At 43.3% G+C, this 14050-nt stretch overlaps 1 protein-coding gene across 1 annotated transcript in view; it reads right to left on the reverse strand.

Annotated features, from left to right (window-relative positions):
• The window catches only part of LPO (lactoperoxidase), a 48821-nt gene that overhangs the window by 30845 nt on the left and 3926 nt on the right, over positions 1-14050 (reverse strand). The window lies entirely within an intron of this gene.

Raw genomic sequence — 14050 nt, forward strand, 5'->3', positions numbered from 1 at the left:
CCTGGGTGACAGGACGAGACTCTGTCTCAATAAAACAAAACAAAAGAAAACAAAACAAAACCACCACTATCCTATAAATTATTGGCCTAAAGCTCAAGTATAATGTTACATACCTTTCCTACCTCAATGACTTTGGAAATTCAAGTTCATTAGATTCATACAAGAAGGAAAAAGGAAGATTCCGAGAAAACAAAATTTCATGAAAGTATATTTTACAGACAGACAATTTAAAACATAATAAGCCTCTTTATGAAATTATACTTTGAGTTGAAAATACTCTGGGAGCAACTGTCAGAAATTTATCAACCCCAAACCAGACTTCTTGGTTCGCCTTCAAAAAATGATATTTCCTTTCTCTAGGTGATGGAATATATCTAAAAACTACTTCTCTCATGATGAATCCAGGCAAATAAGCTGGGCATCTCGGAAGAAGGCAGCTGTCTGGGAGAGGTGAATGAGACATCAGGCTCTTCTCGTTTTCTTTGAAACACATTTCAGCTCCTTAGCCAAGCATTGTTTTTCTGTGTCTGACCATTCCCTGAACTTTGGCACATGTTTCTCAAGGTTCTTGCCTCTGAGTTTTATGCGTAATATGTTCAGGAAGCTGTGTTGTTAGGCAGATCTTGACCTAGTTGGTTCTGAATAATTTGAAGATGGAACTTCCTTTTAGAAGACCCTATGGAACTTCCTTTTAGAAAGGATAACATTGCTTCCTATGTACAAAATACAGTGAGTTACTGGTCAGGGTAACAGCAAAATACAGATCTGATCATTCCTGGGTTTTATCATGTTATGACGTGGTATGATATGTCCTAGATTTGGTCTTTCTGTAATGGGTCAAATAGGATGGGGCAGGGTCAGCTCCAGCCCAGTAAGGTCCTTCCTTGATATTGGCATGAAGCACACCTGGAGGCAGTCAATCTGACGGTGACATGCCTATTGTTCTATAGCTAATTTTTATTTGAGAGCTTTGCTGACATGTGATGACATGTTTTCATGGGTTATCTCAGTCTAGTCAAATCTGTAGCACAGGTAGATGTCTTCCCATGTGGGAATGGCAAATTGGCCTGAGAAATGGAGACTGGAAGGCAGAAAGTCCAGGAGAAATCTAAAAAGGCCAATAGCTTCTCATATGTCAGTGCAGAGTCCAAGATATTTTAGCAAAAGCAGCAGCAGTAGGGAGTACCCAATGAAGATAAGGTCTATCGCTGGCACATGGCAGTACACACACCCACACACATACACAAACATGCACACACACTTCCCAGGAATGCACAGTTTATAAATGAGACTGATTTTGGACATAGCTGGCTCACCTCTGTCGCCTTCTAGAATTAGAGTGCTGCATGCTGCATACACAACCTTTGGTTGATCCAAAGGATACTCATGGTCAGTAACACAGTGACCATTCTATTTGTGTAAGGTGATTGTAGCTCTCACACTGGGCCCATGTCAGGTGCTCTCTCCCATGGGCGCATAGCTAGTCCCTTCCTTAGCTGTCTGTTTTCACTCTTGTCCACCGGCTTGGCTGTCATTCATAGCTGGGCAGGGTTGTTTTTTTTTTTTCTTTCCTGGCTAAAATGCATTTCCTTTTGTTGGTTTCCTAGAACACCAAACAAACAGACTTCTTGTCCCAAGAATGGCTCTATATGCCCATGTTTACCCCTTTTGGGATTCATCCACTAGTTCTACCCCGGAGAAGGGAGGAACCCAGGTACTCTGGCTTAAGCTGTACCTGGAGGTGTGTGCAGATGGCAGAGCTTCTCTGAATGGTGTCCCAGGGCGGCATGAGCTGTTGGAAGGGATGGGGACATTGCCAGGCAGCTCCCTTTGGAGAGAGGAGGGATTTGTAGATGAGAAAAAGAAATATTTGGGATGGGTTGAATGTCTCCCTAGCAGACAGGAGGAGGCTCTGTTATCTTCTTCTAGCAACTTTTTTTTTTTTTTTTTGAGACAAGGTCTCACTCTGCCTCCCAGGCTGGAGTGCAGTGGTGCAACCACCAGTCAGTGCAAGGGCTCACGCCATCCTCCCACCTCAGCCTCCCAAGTAGCTGGGACTACAGGTATGCGCCACCATTCCCTACTAGTTTTTAATTTTTTGTAGAGACAGGGTTTCCCTATGTTGCCCAGACTAGTCTCGAACTCCTGAGCTCAAGTGATCCTCCTGCCTTGGCTTCCCAAAGTGCTAGGATTACAGGCATGAGCCACTGAGCCTGGCCTCCTAGTATTTTTTAGTGGGAGAATTGATCTGATGCTTGGTGGCTTCTGAGATTGACATAACACAAGGGTTCCAACTGGCAAACCTATGATCAATGAATTTTTCCAATTAGCCACAGCATGCCGAGACTGAAGGGCTTCCCTGGGAACCGGCCTGGTGGGCAGGCAGAATGCTGTCTCTTCCTTCTCTTCATTAATGGAAAATCTTTTTTTTTTTTTTTTTCAGTTAATGCCATTCACCCATTTCCCCTCAGTGTTGTCTTTCCTTTCCTCCCTCTTTCCCTGTACCTCTTAAATATTCACTGAGCACCTAATAGTATGTGCTTCTGTTTTTTTTTCTTACTGTTAATCCTCTCTCTTCCTAGAGAGATTTTGCTTAAGCAAAAATCTGTCAGATCTGTTCCCGCCGGCATAGGGCTGGGGAAGGGGACAGACCTCAATGGAGCAAGACAATCTGACCCTGAATAAATCCTGAGTTGCTCAGGGTAGAGATGGGGCAATAAACCCATTCCTACTTAAGCCACAAATAAAGAAACATGGGATTTTAAACAAAAAACAATCTTGAATTGCTATTGTTATTCCGTGAGCAGTCTGATGATATGCTTTGTGATAAGTCCATAAAGAAAATATCATGCCAATAAAATGCCCTGTTTCTCCAGCAAGAAAGCATGTGTATGTGTGTGTGTATGTGTTTTGCACATGCACGCGCATACAGATGTGACAAAGCAACTAGCGAAAATGCAAGGAGCACTGGATTATTAAAACTCAGCAAGCCAGGCTCTAGTCTTAGCTTGCTAGTCAGCAGCATGTGACATTGGGAAAATTACTCTTTATTCAGAGGTCTCAATTTCCTTCTCTGGAAAGAGAAATGGGTCTACTAAGTTAAGTAATTGTGTTGGTTCCCTTGGGCTGTGATGTTTAGAATTCAGTTGTGACTCAGTAGATCTTGTAGGTCCCAGTGCCAGTGAGCTTCTGCCTCATTGTACAGTCTTGTACACATTACATACCCTCAGGTTCTCTTTATATAAAAGGGGGATGAGAATCCTATGTTCTTACTCTTAGGACCAGCTGGGATGGGGTAGGGGGACAACTATCCCAAAGGCTGTTTCTCCTTAGTTCTGACGGACAACCAGAAACAAAAGAACAGGAAGAATCTTGTTGAGAAAGAAGAAAAATTCTGCTGGGAATGTGATCATTCTCTGTCACTCAAGTTGGAAACCAGGGAGACACCCTGGGCACTCTTCTTTTTTCTTTCCCTCTTTTCTCTTCCTCCCCTTCCTCCCATCTTCTTGGTCACTGAATCCTGTCCATTTGTCCTTCATAAATTTCTTACCTCTGTGGCTTCCTTGACTTCCCCACATTCTGGTTCTGTCCTGCCCTGAATTACCCCCCCTTTTATTTTATTTTATTTTATTTTTTTGAGACAGAGTCTCACTCTATTGCCCAGGCTGGAGTGCAGTGGAATTATCTTGGCTCACTGCAGCCTCTGCCTCCTGAGTTCAAGTGATTCTCCTGCCTCAGCCTCCCATGCAGGTGGGACTACAGACTTGCACCACCACGCCTGGCTAATTTTTTCTATTTTTAGTAGAAACAGGGTTTTACCATGTTAGCCAGGCTGGTCTCGAATTCCTGACCTCAACTGACCCACCCACCTCGGCCTCCCAAAGTGCTGGGATTATAGGTGTGAGCCACTGTGCCCGGCCCCAATTTCTGTAATTGCAAAAAAATTACAATTATGTTGCTCCAATGTCATAGCCTTCTCACTGGTCTTCCTGACTGTGCCCCAAAGCTGCATGCCCCTTTACGCTAAAGTTTTCTGTACACAGCACCCCACTACCCATAGGACAAGGTCTTAGGTATTAGCCAAGGCCCTATACTGCCTAAGCCCGTATCTATCCCAGCCTATCACATATTGTGCCTTTACCCAAACTCTTTGTTGCAGCCAAGTAAACTATTCACTCCCTGACATGCCATGCACATTCCTGATCCTCTGTTCGTCTGCCATTCTCCATACCTGACTCGTTCTCTCCCTTCTTGTCCAAGTCCAATATCTAGCTCAAGTCTTGTCTTCTCCATGAAGCTATCCCTGTCTGCCAAGCTCCAGAAAGCATTGCATACTAACTCTTTTTCTCCGCTTTGCTTTTCCTATTTATTGTCTCTTTATGCCTCTTTCCTCCTGCCCAAATTAAATCAGAAACTTCTCAAGAGCTATAAATTACATTGTACAATCAATAAGATTTGCTTTGATGATAAAGATGATGACACTGGTATAAAAATTACCTTGGCTTAATTCAGTCATTCAAGTCCAAGTTCTTGACTGTCAGTTCTAAAGCTGTCTCTGAAGACCATTTTCTAGCCTGAATGAAATACTGCACTAAAGTGTAGCTAGGGATGGGTGTGGTGGCTCATACCTATAATCCCAGCACTTTCAGAGGCTGGGGCAGGAAGATCCCTTGAGGCCAGGAGTTCAAGGTTACAGTGGGCCACGATAGTGCCACTATACTCCAGCCTGGGTGACAGAGCAATACCCTGTCTCTTAAAAAACCTTAAAAATAAAATTTAAAAAAATGTAGCTAGAGGGAATAATGTCTGAAGTTTTCTCTTTTCTCTTCCATTTTCCTTGATTTAGAGCCCCCACTGCCCATCAGAAGCTGGAAAGGAACAGAGAGAGCCAAGAGATCGTAATGAACGACTAAATCTTAGCTCATTTACAGTTGGGAGAAAATAGCAGTTCAAGCCTCCTTTTCCAGCCTTAAGACAGAACTTCAATGCCTATTTCCCAGATGCTGAAAGAATCTTTCAGAAGCAACAGAACCCATGCTTGCTTCGTGCCCAGGCTTGCGAAGCTGCCTTCTTCGGTGTCTATGCTGGAGGGAGGCTGGTGTCCTGAGTAGGTGCCCTGAGAAGGCGTCCTGCCCTGCTTGCTGACTAACCCACAGAGTGGGGCAGGGTGCAGGGTGTGTGCTCCCCAGGACTTACTGTAAATGGTTGAATTCTCACTACTTCCCACCTGGGGCTCCGCCCTGATGATTTTGGGGTACATGAGGATAACAGATGCTCTGGAAGATTGTGGTGGAGGCTGGAATGGGGTGAAATGCTCAAATAGTCTGTCTGTGATGGAATCCCTTCCACTCTGGTGGGAACCTGAGGAGGGTGAAGTGGTTATTGCCTCTCACTCTTCGCACAGTGCTAGGAAGGGGACAGAGGCTGGGGAGAGGAAGTGAAAGAATCTTCACTGTCCCACTCTCTTTTTCTTCTCTTAATGAATACAGGCTTTTCAAGAGGCCGTAAGCGTGCACTGTAGAATGTCCTTCTACTCAGCGAGCAACATGGCCTCTGATAGGCCTCTAACAAAAGGTAATCGTGACCAGGTACCCCTGAAAGAAACTGAGATTCTAAAATTTATTTGATATCTTACTTTTTTAAAGTGAAAAATTTTTATTCTGGAACAATTTTAGATTTACCATATTATTACAAAGATAATACAGAGTTCCTGTATACTCCACACCCAGTTTTCATTATGATTATCTTATTTTACAATGGTACATTTGTCACAGTTAATAAAGCAATATTGTTACATTATTATTAAGTAAAAGGTCAATATCTTACATTTTAACTTTCAAATTCATGCTTTTATGTCCCACTCAAGAAATTTTCTGTTTGTTTTTATATAAAAATTTAAAATTTACTTCACAGCAACCTACAATGGACACACCAGGAATGTGAGCCAAATGTAACCTGTGCTCTGTGTTTTCTGGGCCACTGCGGTGTTCCCTGGGGGAGGCACCCAGCTTGGGCCTACGAGAGTGAGTTCAGAGCGGAGTCAGAAGGAAACCTCATAGGGCCCTGATGACCCTGCTCAGTGGCTGTGTAACCCCAAGAGTTACTCAGTCTCTGAGCCTTGGCTTCCTCTTCTGGTAAGTGGGAGTAGGAGCAGCAGCCTGCCTCACAGGGTGCCATGAGGATAAGCTCGGCTCAGGCATGCAGACACGTAGAGCATGATTCACATGACGTCATTAGCATCAGGAGCATCCCTGAGACAGGAAGGTGAGCAGCGACTTCAGCACGAGCTGGTTCTTGAGATGTCATGCTTTCACCCTCCCAGCCTCTGAATCTCCACTTCCAATCCTGAGGAGGGTCAGAAGCTGAAACTGAAAAAGGAAATGGCTTCAACCCCACGTCCTCATAGTTCACAGACAGGGGAGACAGAAAGGGAAAGTTTCTTTTTTTGGCTTCTGCTGCTGGGCATTCTCTCTGTCCTGGTGACTGTGTGGCTCTCCAGTGAGCTGCTTGCTATCTGATGGGAAGAAAAAAGGAGATGATGGGGGCCATGGCACCACCCTGTCCCCAAGGAGCCAACTCTAGTTTTGCCCTCTTTTGGTCACATGGATGTGAAACAGTCCATCTTCAGCCTGAGGACAGCAGCTGGCCCAGGCAGGGTTTCTGCTCTTGAACTCGGCAACCTAGGCTAGTTGCTCCCACCTCTCTGAAGTCCCTGTGGACCTGGCTACTGCATAGCTGATGATGTCTGTCTGCTGAAATAAAGCCTAGCAGAATTTCCTAGCTTGACAGCTGAAAACTGGCCTGCATTGCTTATAGTAACTCATGTTTTCTCTTTTCCCTTCTTGCTACAGATTTCAGGAGGCCTATTTTGACTTCAGTACCTGGCACCCCATGAGGTGATGGTCCCACTGTTAGCTTTCCATGTCTAAACTCTGAAATTTTGCCCTGAATTTCGATCCAGTGCCCGAGGCACTGCCACTCTTGGCAATTTAATCATGGTCCTTACTGGATTTCACATCCTACAAATTCAACTGGCCCTTCTAACCCCTGCAGTGGGGTAAAAGTCCAGCCTCTCCCTCCAGCCCCAAGTTCTAAAACCTGGCGCCGGCCCACCTTCATGAACCCTCCCATTTGTGGCCATGTCAAAAGAGAAAATGATGAATGGGTAAGAAAAACAGAAATTGATCAAATCTGCCTGAGATTCTGCCCTCCTAGAACTCATCAAATCTGTAGCAATAAAACTTTACAACCTCAGATTAGGGATCTGCAATTCCCTGCTCACAGCTGCAATGAGAGCAAGAGACCATGACCTAACAGACTCAGTTGGGACGATTCCCGCTTGTGGGATGTTTTCAATGTGTCACACAATCCTAGATTTCCTTGCTATTTTTATCTTTTGAAACATTCTCCAAGAAACCTAATGTGGAAGTTCCCTTTTTTAACATAATTATGTTGTTTCACTACAAGTTGATGGGGTTCAAGAAATCATTAATTGGGCTACTTTAAGAGCACAATGTAATTCCAATCTGCAAAAATATAGGAAATGTGACATTCTCTAGAAATGGAGTTAAGCATAGATCTAGGACTCATAAATAACAGGGCAGTGTTTTGACCCTGGTGATATTTGTCAAGTAAATATAGCAAGGGGATTTTAGTCAGCCTGGCTTTGCCTCATCCTGATTTATATTTGTCTGATTCTTTTAAAAAGTAAGCTTAGAGTTTGAACCACATTTCAGAAGCCTCTGGTTCAGTGATTCCCAAAGGCTGCATCTGAATCAGTGGAAAGCTTGGGAAAAATACAGGCATCCAGACTCTGCTCCTGGTCTACAGAATTCCAGCTCTGGCATTGGAGTTGGAGAACCTTTATTTCTAACAAATCTCCTGGGTGACTCTGACATACAGGCAGATTTGGAAACTACTAATCTAGCTGAACTTTCTACCCTCTGTAGGATTCCCCACTACATCCTTGCTCCTCAAGGTATGATCCAAAGTCTTATAGCATTGGAATCTTCTGGGAGCTACTCAGAAATACAGAATCTTAGGCCCCATCCAGATGTACCAAATCAGAATCTGCATTTTCACAAAATTCCCAGGTCATATTTATTTACATTAAAACTGACAGATGGTCATCAAGTCACTGCTTGAATACTTCCGGGGTTGGGGAGCTCAGTATTTACATGGCAACCTGCTTCATTGCTGGGAGGCTCTAATTATCTAGCTCTGTCTTATAGCAAGCTCACTCACTCATTCATGCATTCATTCTACAAATATGGGCAGACTCTAAAAAGTTGACCAAGATGACATAGTCACGTGATCACATTTCAGCCATTTTTAAATTGCAGTTCATAGGCAGAGAGAACCTCTTTTTTTTTTTTTTTTTGATGGAGTCTCACTCTGGCTGGAGTGCAGTGGCTCAACCTTGGCTCACTGCAACCTCCGCCGCCGGGTTCAAGCAATTCCCCTGCCTCAGCCTCCCGAGTAGCTGGGATTACAGGCACTGCCACTGCGTCCAGCTAATATTTGTATTTTTAGTAGAGACAGGGTTTCACCATCTTAGACAAGCTGGTCTTGAACTCCTGACCTTGTGATCCACCTGCCTCGGCCTCCCAAAGTGCTGGCATGAGCCACTGTGCCCCACCAAGAGAGAACTTCTCTTAACAGAGATGTATTTTCTAGTTTTCACATAGGCCAGTGTGAAACTAAGGGCCTGTCTCTTGTAGAACCCTACTGAGGGCTGTAAGAAGTTGGTAACACAATGCAATATCCTGAATTTTCCCCACCATCCTCCTAATGCAACAGCCTGCATAGTATGTGGTCCCCATTCCCAGACACATCAGTGTAACTCCTTCCTATCCAAAGTGTGGTCCATGGCTCAGCAGCAGTGGCACCACCTGGGAGCTTGTTAGGAATGCAGACTCTCAGTTCCCACCAAATCAGGATCTTCATTTGAACAAGATCCCCAGGTGATTTTTTTTGCACATTAAACTTCAACAGGCAGAGAAACCAGTTCTATTTCACAATCCCTTAAATAGGATTGCTAACTTTCTAGCTCATGATCAAGCCCTATTTCTTCAGCCAATTCCATCAAGTATAAGCCTGTTAATTGCAGCATGCCTACTTCCAGGTACACATTCCGTATTACTTAGCATGCATTTGCTGGGTCCAGGTCAGCAACAAACTAGCTCAAATCGGCTTAACTAACAAGGCAAATTTCAAATTGAATGCTGGGCACATGGATGGTGATTATACGATTTGTTCCATATTTGTGTTGCTGTTGTTGGTGTAATTTTTTTTAGTTGTGGTAAAATACACATAATATAAAATGTACCATCTTAACCATGTTTAAGTGTACTGTTCAGTTTTGTCAAGTATTCACATTGCTATGCAACCAATAATTGTTCCATATTTTTTGATCATTTGAAAAAAAAAAAAAAAACCTCTAACAAGAATCCAGGGATAGGATTGACTTCAGGGTTGACTTACTTCAATGGTCCTGGCTTCCTTCACCCTGCAGTTCTCCTGGCTTTGCCTCCTCTCAGCTTCAACTCCATCCTTCCCTTGCAGGCGAAATGGCACACAATCCCCTGCAGGGGAAGGCAGAGAATCTCACAGAAGAGAAAGAATAGCTTTCCCAGAAATCCTGGCAAGCCTTTTCTTACATCTCACTGGCCTGAATTGGAACATGTGCCTGTTCCTTAATTGGCAAAGATATTTTAAGGGTCATTAGATTATTGGTCTAGAAAGATCACTTGGCTTTAGGGTGGGGAAGAGGTGGAGGGTAGGACTGCAGAGAGGAAGGTCAGGAGGCACCCTGTTGCAATGATGAAGGTAGGAACTAATGGTATCCTGGAAAGAGGTAGCGCCTGGTGGTCCTGAAGGTGGAGAGCTGGGAAAGGATTCCAGAGATGTTAATGCGATTGAAATCTTAATTTTCTTCTGTTCAAAGACTAAAAATACCTTTCCCTTCACCCTCTCTCAAGAGAGCAATTATAGCTTTGTGTCCTGGAAGGCAGAATTTTCTTTGTCTTTGGGAAGATTAACAAGCCTTTGTTTTGAAAAAACAAAATAAACAAGCAAATAAACAATAGACCAAACTAACCAAACAAATAACAACAAACAAAAACACAAGTGACAAACAAACATAGCTCACAGGGCTAGGGAGCTCAACTGAGGTACGGTGGGGGGCGGGGGAGGGAGGAGGGAGAATGGAGAGGAAACTGGTAGGTTGCTGAAGCCTATAGGGTTGGAGAGATTGGTAGTTACCTTGGAGATGCAGGACCAAGAAACAGGGAATTTCAGCTCTCTCGCAGCATTCCTGCATGGGGCAGGACCTCTGACAGGGTGGCACATGGATATCTGGGACTGGACTCTATAGGCTGTGGTCTTTGGAGGCCAAGTTAGTCACAAGGAGGAAGATGGACATGGTAAGCAGACAGCAGCCTGCTCAGCTGGGAGCTTGGGGCATGACCGCCCCAGCACTGACCAGCATGGATTGGAGGCCCCTTTCTGGGGCATAGGAACTCTGCACTGAGTCCAGGAAGTGGAAGGGGCCACAATAACAGCATTGAACATCGCATCAGCTCTGTTGAGGAGGAGCTTGGAGACAGGTTTAATTTAACAGTATAAACTATTCTAATTATTCATATATAATGATAGTGACAAAAGGCAGCCAAATGCCTAGACAGACAGGGTTGGGTACCCACCTCCAAGTCGAAGACAACTTAAATCCTGAAAGCAAAGCTACAAGTTAAATCCTTGGACTGGATTGAGAACTTGTCCTCCTGTTTGATGTGCTTTCCTCTTATTGATCCCCATCCTTCACCTATTTCACATATATCTAGCTTTTCCTAATCGGTTTTCTACACAGTCGTGCTCATCTTTGAGTGGTGTTTTCACTTTAACTTTTTTTGCATACTCACAAACCAATCAGCACACACTCCCCATCTTGTGCCTATAAAGACCCCAGGCTCAGTCGGTAGAAGAGGAGACTCCTGACTTTGTGAAGAGACAACCTGACTTTGGGGAAGAAGACCTGCCCTTCTCATTGCCTCTCCTGTTCCCGTATCCACTGAGCCATTTTTATCACTCACTAAAATTCTCCACCTTTGCCATCCTTCAACTGTCCATGCGACTTCATTTTTCTTGGACCCTGGACAAGAGCTTGGGACACTTTACCCGGAAAGGTTGTCACACTGGCCCTTTGCCCTCACTGGTGGAGGGCAGCTGCCCCACGTGATGAGGCAAGGGGCCAACTGAACTGTTAACACACCGCTATCCATGGACAGTGGAACTAAAGGAGCACTGTAACAACCCCTCTGGGCCTTTGGGATTTCGGGCACCCTTAGCTGGGTGCCTCTGCAGGCCCTGCATGGAGGTTGCTCTTGTGTTGGCACTAGGAGTGGCTGGCTGGACCCCACACTCACTCACTCATGTGCTCCCTCCTGCAAGGGGTTGAGCGTGGTGGGCTGAGTAGAGGGGGTACCCCTGCTGTAAGTCCAGTGAAGGGGCTGAGAAAAATCTTGCATCAGTTGTAAGACAGTTGAGACAAAATACACCCATGCCCCAGCACCCAGCTTTGCATTTGCTGTTTCATCTGCCTGGAATGCTCATTCTCCAGATAGCCACATGGCTCATTTCCTCACTATCTTTGAGTACTTGCTTAAATATCACAGTCTTAGTCAAACTTTTCTTTTAAAAAATGTCAAACTCTTCTTTTTCTACAATTTTTTTTTGCTTTTTTGAGACAGGGTCTCGCTCTGTTGCGCATGCTGGAGTGCAGTGGCACGACCACAGCTCACTGCAGCCTTAAACTCCTGGGCTTAAGCAATACTCCCACCTCAGCCTCCTGAGTAGCTACAACTATAGGCATGCACCACCATGCCTGGCTAATTTTTTTTTATTTAATTTGTGTAGAGAGAAGGTCTTGCCATGTTGCCTAGGCTGGTCTTGGCCTCAAGCAGTCCTCTTGCCTGGGCCTCCCAAAGTGCTGGGATTACAGGCATGAGCTACTGTGTCTGGCCTTCCTCCTGTAATTCTTATTACCTTTGTTTTCTGTTGCTTATAACAGAATGCATGAAACTGGGTATCCCTATAAAGAAAAAGAGTTTCTTTCTCACAGTTCTAGAGGCTGAGAAGTCTAAGGTTGAGGGGTCACTCTGGTGAGGGCCTTGTTCCTGGAGAGGACTCTCCTTAGACTGGTGCAGGGTATCGCATGGCGAGGGGCTGAGTGTGCATGTGCCAGCTCAGGTCTCTCACCAGTTCCCCTCCCATGATAACCCATTAATCCATCAGCTCCTTAATTCATTAATCCACATTGGGGATTAAGTTTCAACATGAGTTTTGGAAGAGACATTCAAACCATAGCATTATTCTTTCTTGCTTTATTTTTCTTCGTGGAACTGACCACCATATATTGTACTATGTTTTACTTTTTTGTTTGTTTACTGTGTACCTACCCCAACCATAATGTAAATTTCATGAGGTCAGAGACTGTTTAGTATACTACATACTCCAAGACCATCAAAACACAAATTTTTTTGAATAAATTAGGTGAATTAATTAATGAGTTATGGCACAAACTCTTAACTACCTCCCAATGTGCTGGGATTACAGGCATGAGCCACCATGCCCGGCCTATTTATTATTATTATTTTTTTATTTCTTAAAAAAAAGACTCAACCAAGTGGTATTTATACATATATTTTTAAACACCCATGAATTTTTACTGCTACCTCCAACTCTGATCCAGCATCACAGGGTCCATTCTTGCCTTCACCCCTTTCCTTATTTATAACTTCCTTCTCAGACACAGAAGTGGTACTCATTATCTACCACATATTTACTTATTTGTTTAGTGATAGTAAATACATAAAGTAGCTTTAGAATTGCTAACTCAACTACTCCGAGGAATAAATTTACCAACTAGAGTACAGTGTTTGTGGACAGATCTTTCTGTCTTCATCCTTCAGCTTTCAGCCAAAATAGTTTTCCAAAGTTACTTAGGTTGGCTCTTTGCTTCCTCACCCCCTTCAGTGTGGTTAGATGAGTCATCTATAACAGAGTCATTTGTCATAGTCTGCATTCCATTTTAAGTACCCCTGACAACCTGGTAAATAGCTTAAAATTTACATACAGTAAAATTTGCTCACTGATACACTTCTGTAGGTTTTTAACAAATGCAGCAAGTTGTTTAGCAACACCACAGATTTACAACGGTCTCATCACCCCTAAAATTCCCTCACACTGCCCTTTATACTCAATCCCTATCCCCACACCCAATCCTTGGCAACCACTGATCTATTTTCCATCTCTATAATTTTTCCTTTTTAAAGAATGTCATATCAAATATATTGTACAGTAGATAGTCTTTTATGTCTTGTTTCTTTCACTGAGCGTGATTTTGAGATTCATCCATGTGGTTTTATGTATCAGTAGTTACTTTGTTTTTATTATGGAGTAGTATTTCATTGTATAAATATTATACAAATTACACAATTTATTTAAACATTTACACATTGATGGATATTTGGACTGTTTCCAATTTTTACTATTATAAGTTGTTATGCACATTTACATACAGGTCTTTTTGTGGACACATATTGTCATTTTTCTTGAGTAAATACTTAGGAGTGAGATTGCTGGATCATATGGTATGTAAATGTTTCACTTTATAAGAAATTTCCAGTTTCCCAAAGTGGCTGTGCTATTTTGCATTCTGATAAGTAATTATGAGAGTTCCAGTTGCTCCACATCCTCACTAGCATTTAGTATGGTCTAACTTTTAAATCTTAGCCATTGTAATGTCTGTGGTATCTTTGTGTTTTTAATATATAATGTTCTGATGATTAATGATATCAAGTATCTTTTCCTGGGTTAATGTCAGTCATATATATTCTCCGGTAGGTTGTTCAAATCTTTCGACCATTTAAAAAATAAGATTGTTTGTATTATTATTACTGAGGCGTAAGACTATATATTCCAGATATAAGTCCTTTATCAGATAGGTGTTTTGCAAGTATTTTTCAGTGTGTCTTGTCTTTTTATTTTCTTG

Source organism: Pongo pygmaeus, chromosome 19, assembly GCF_028885625.2.
Source record: "Pongo pygmaeus isolate AG05252 chromosome 19, NHGRI_mPonPyg2-v2.0_pri, whole genome shotgun sequence".
Taxonomy (NCBI): Eukaryota; Metazoa; Chordata; class Mammalia; order Primates; family Hominidae; genus Pongo; species Pongo pygmaeus.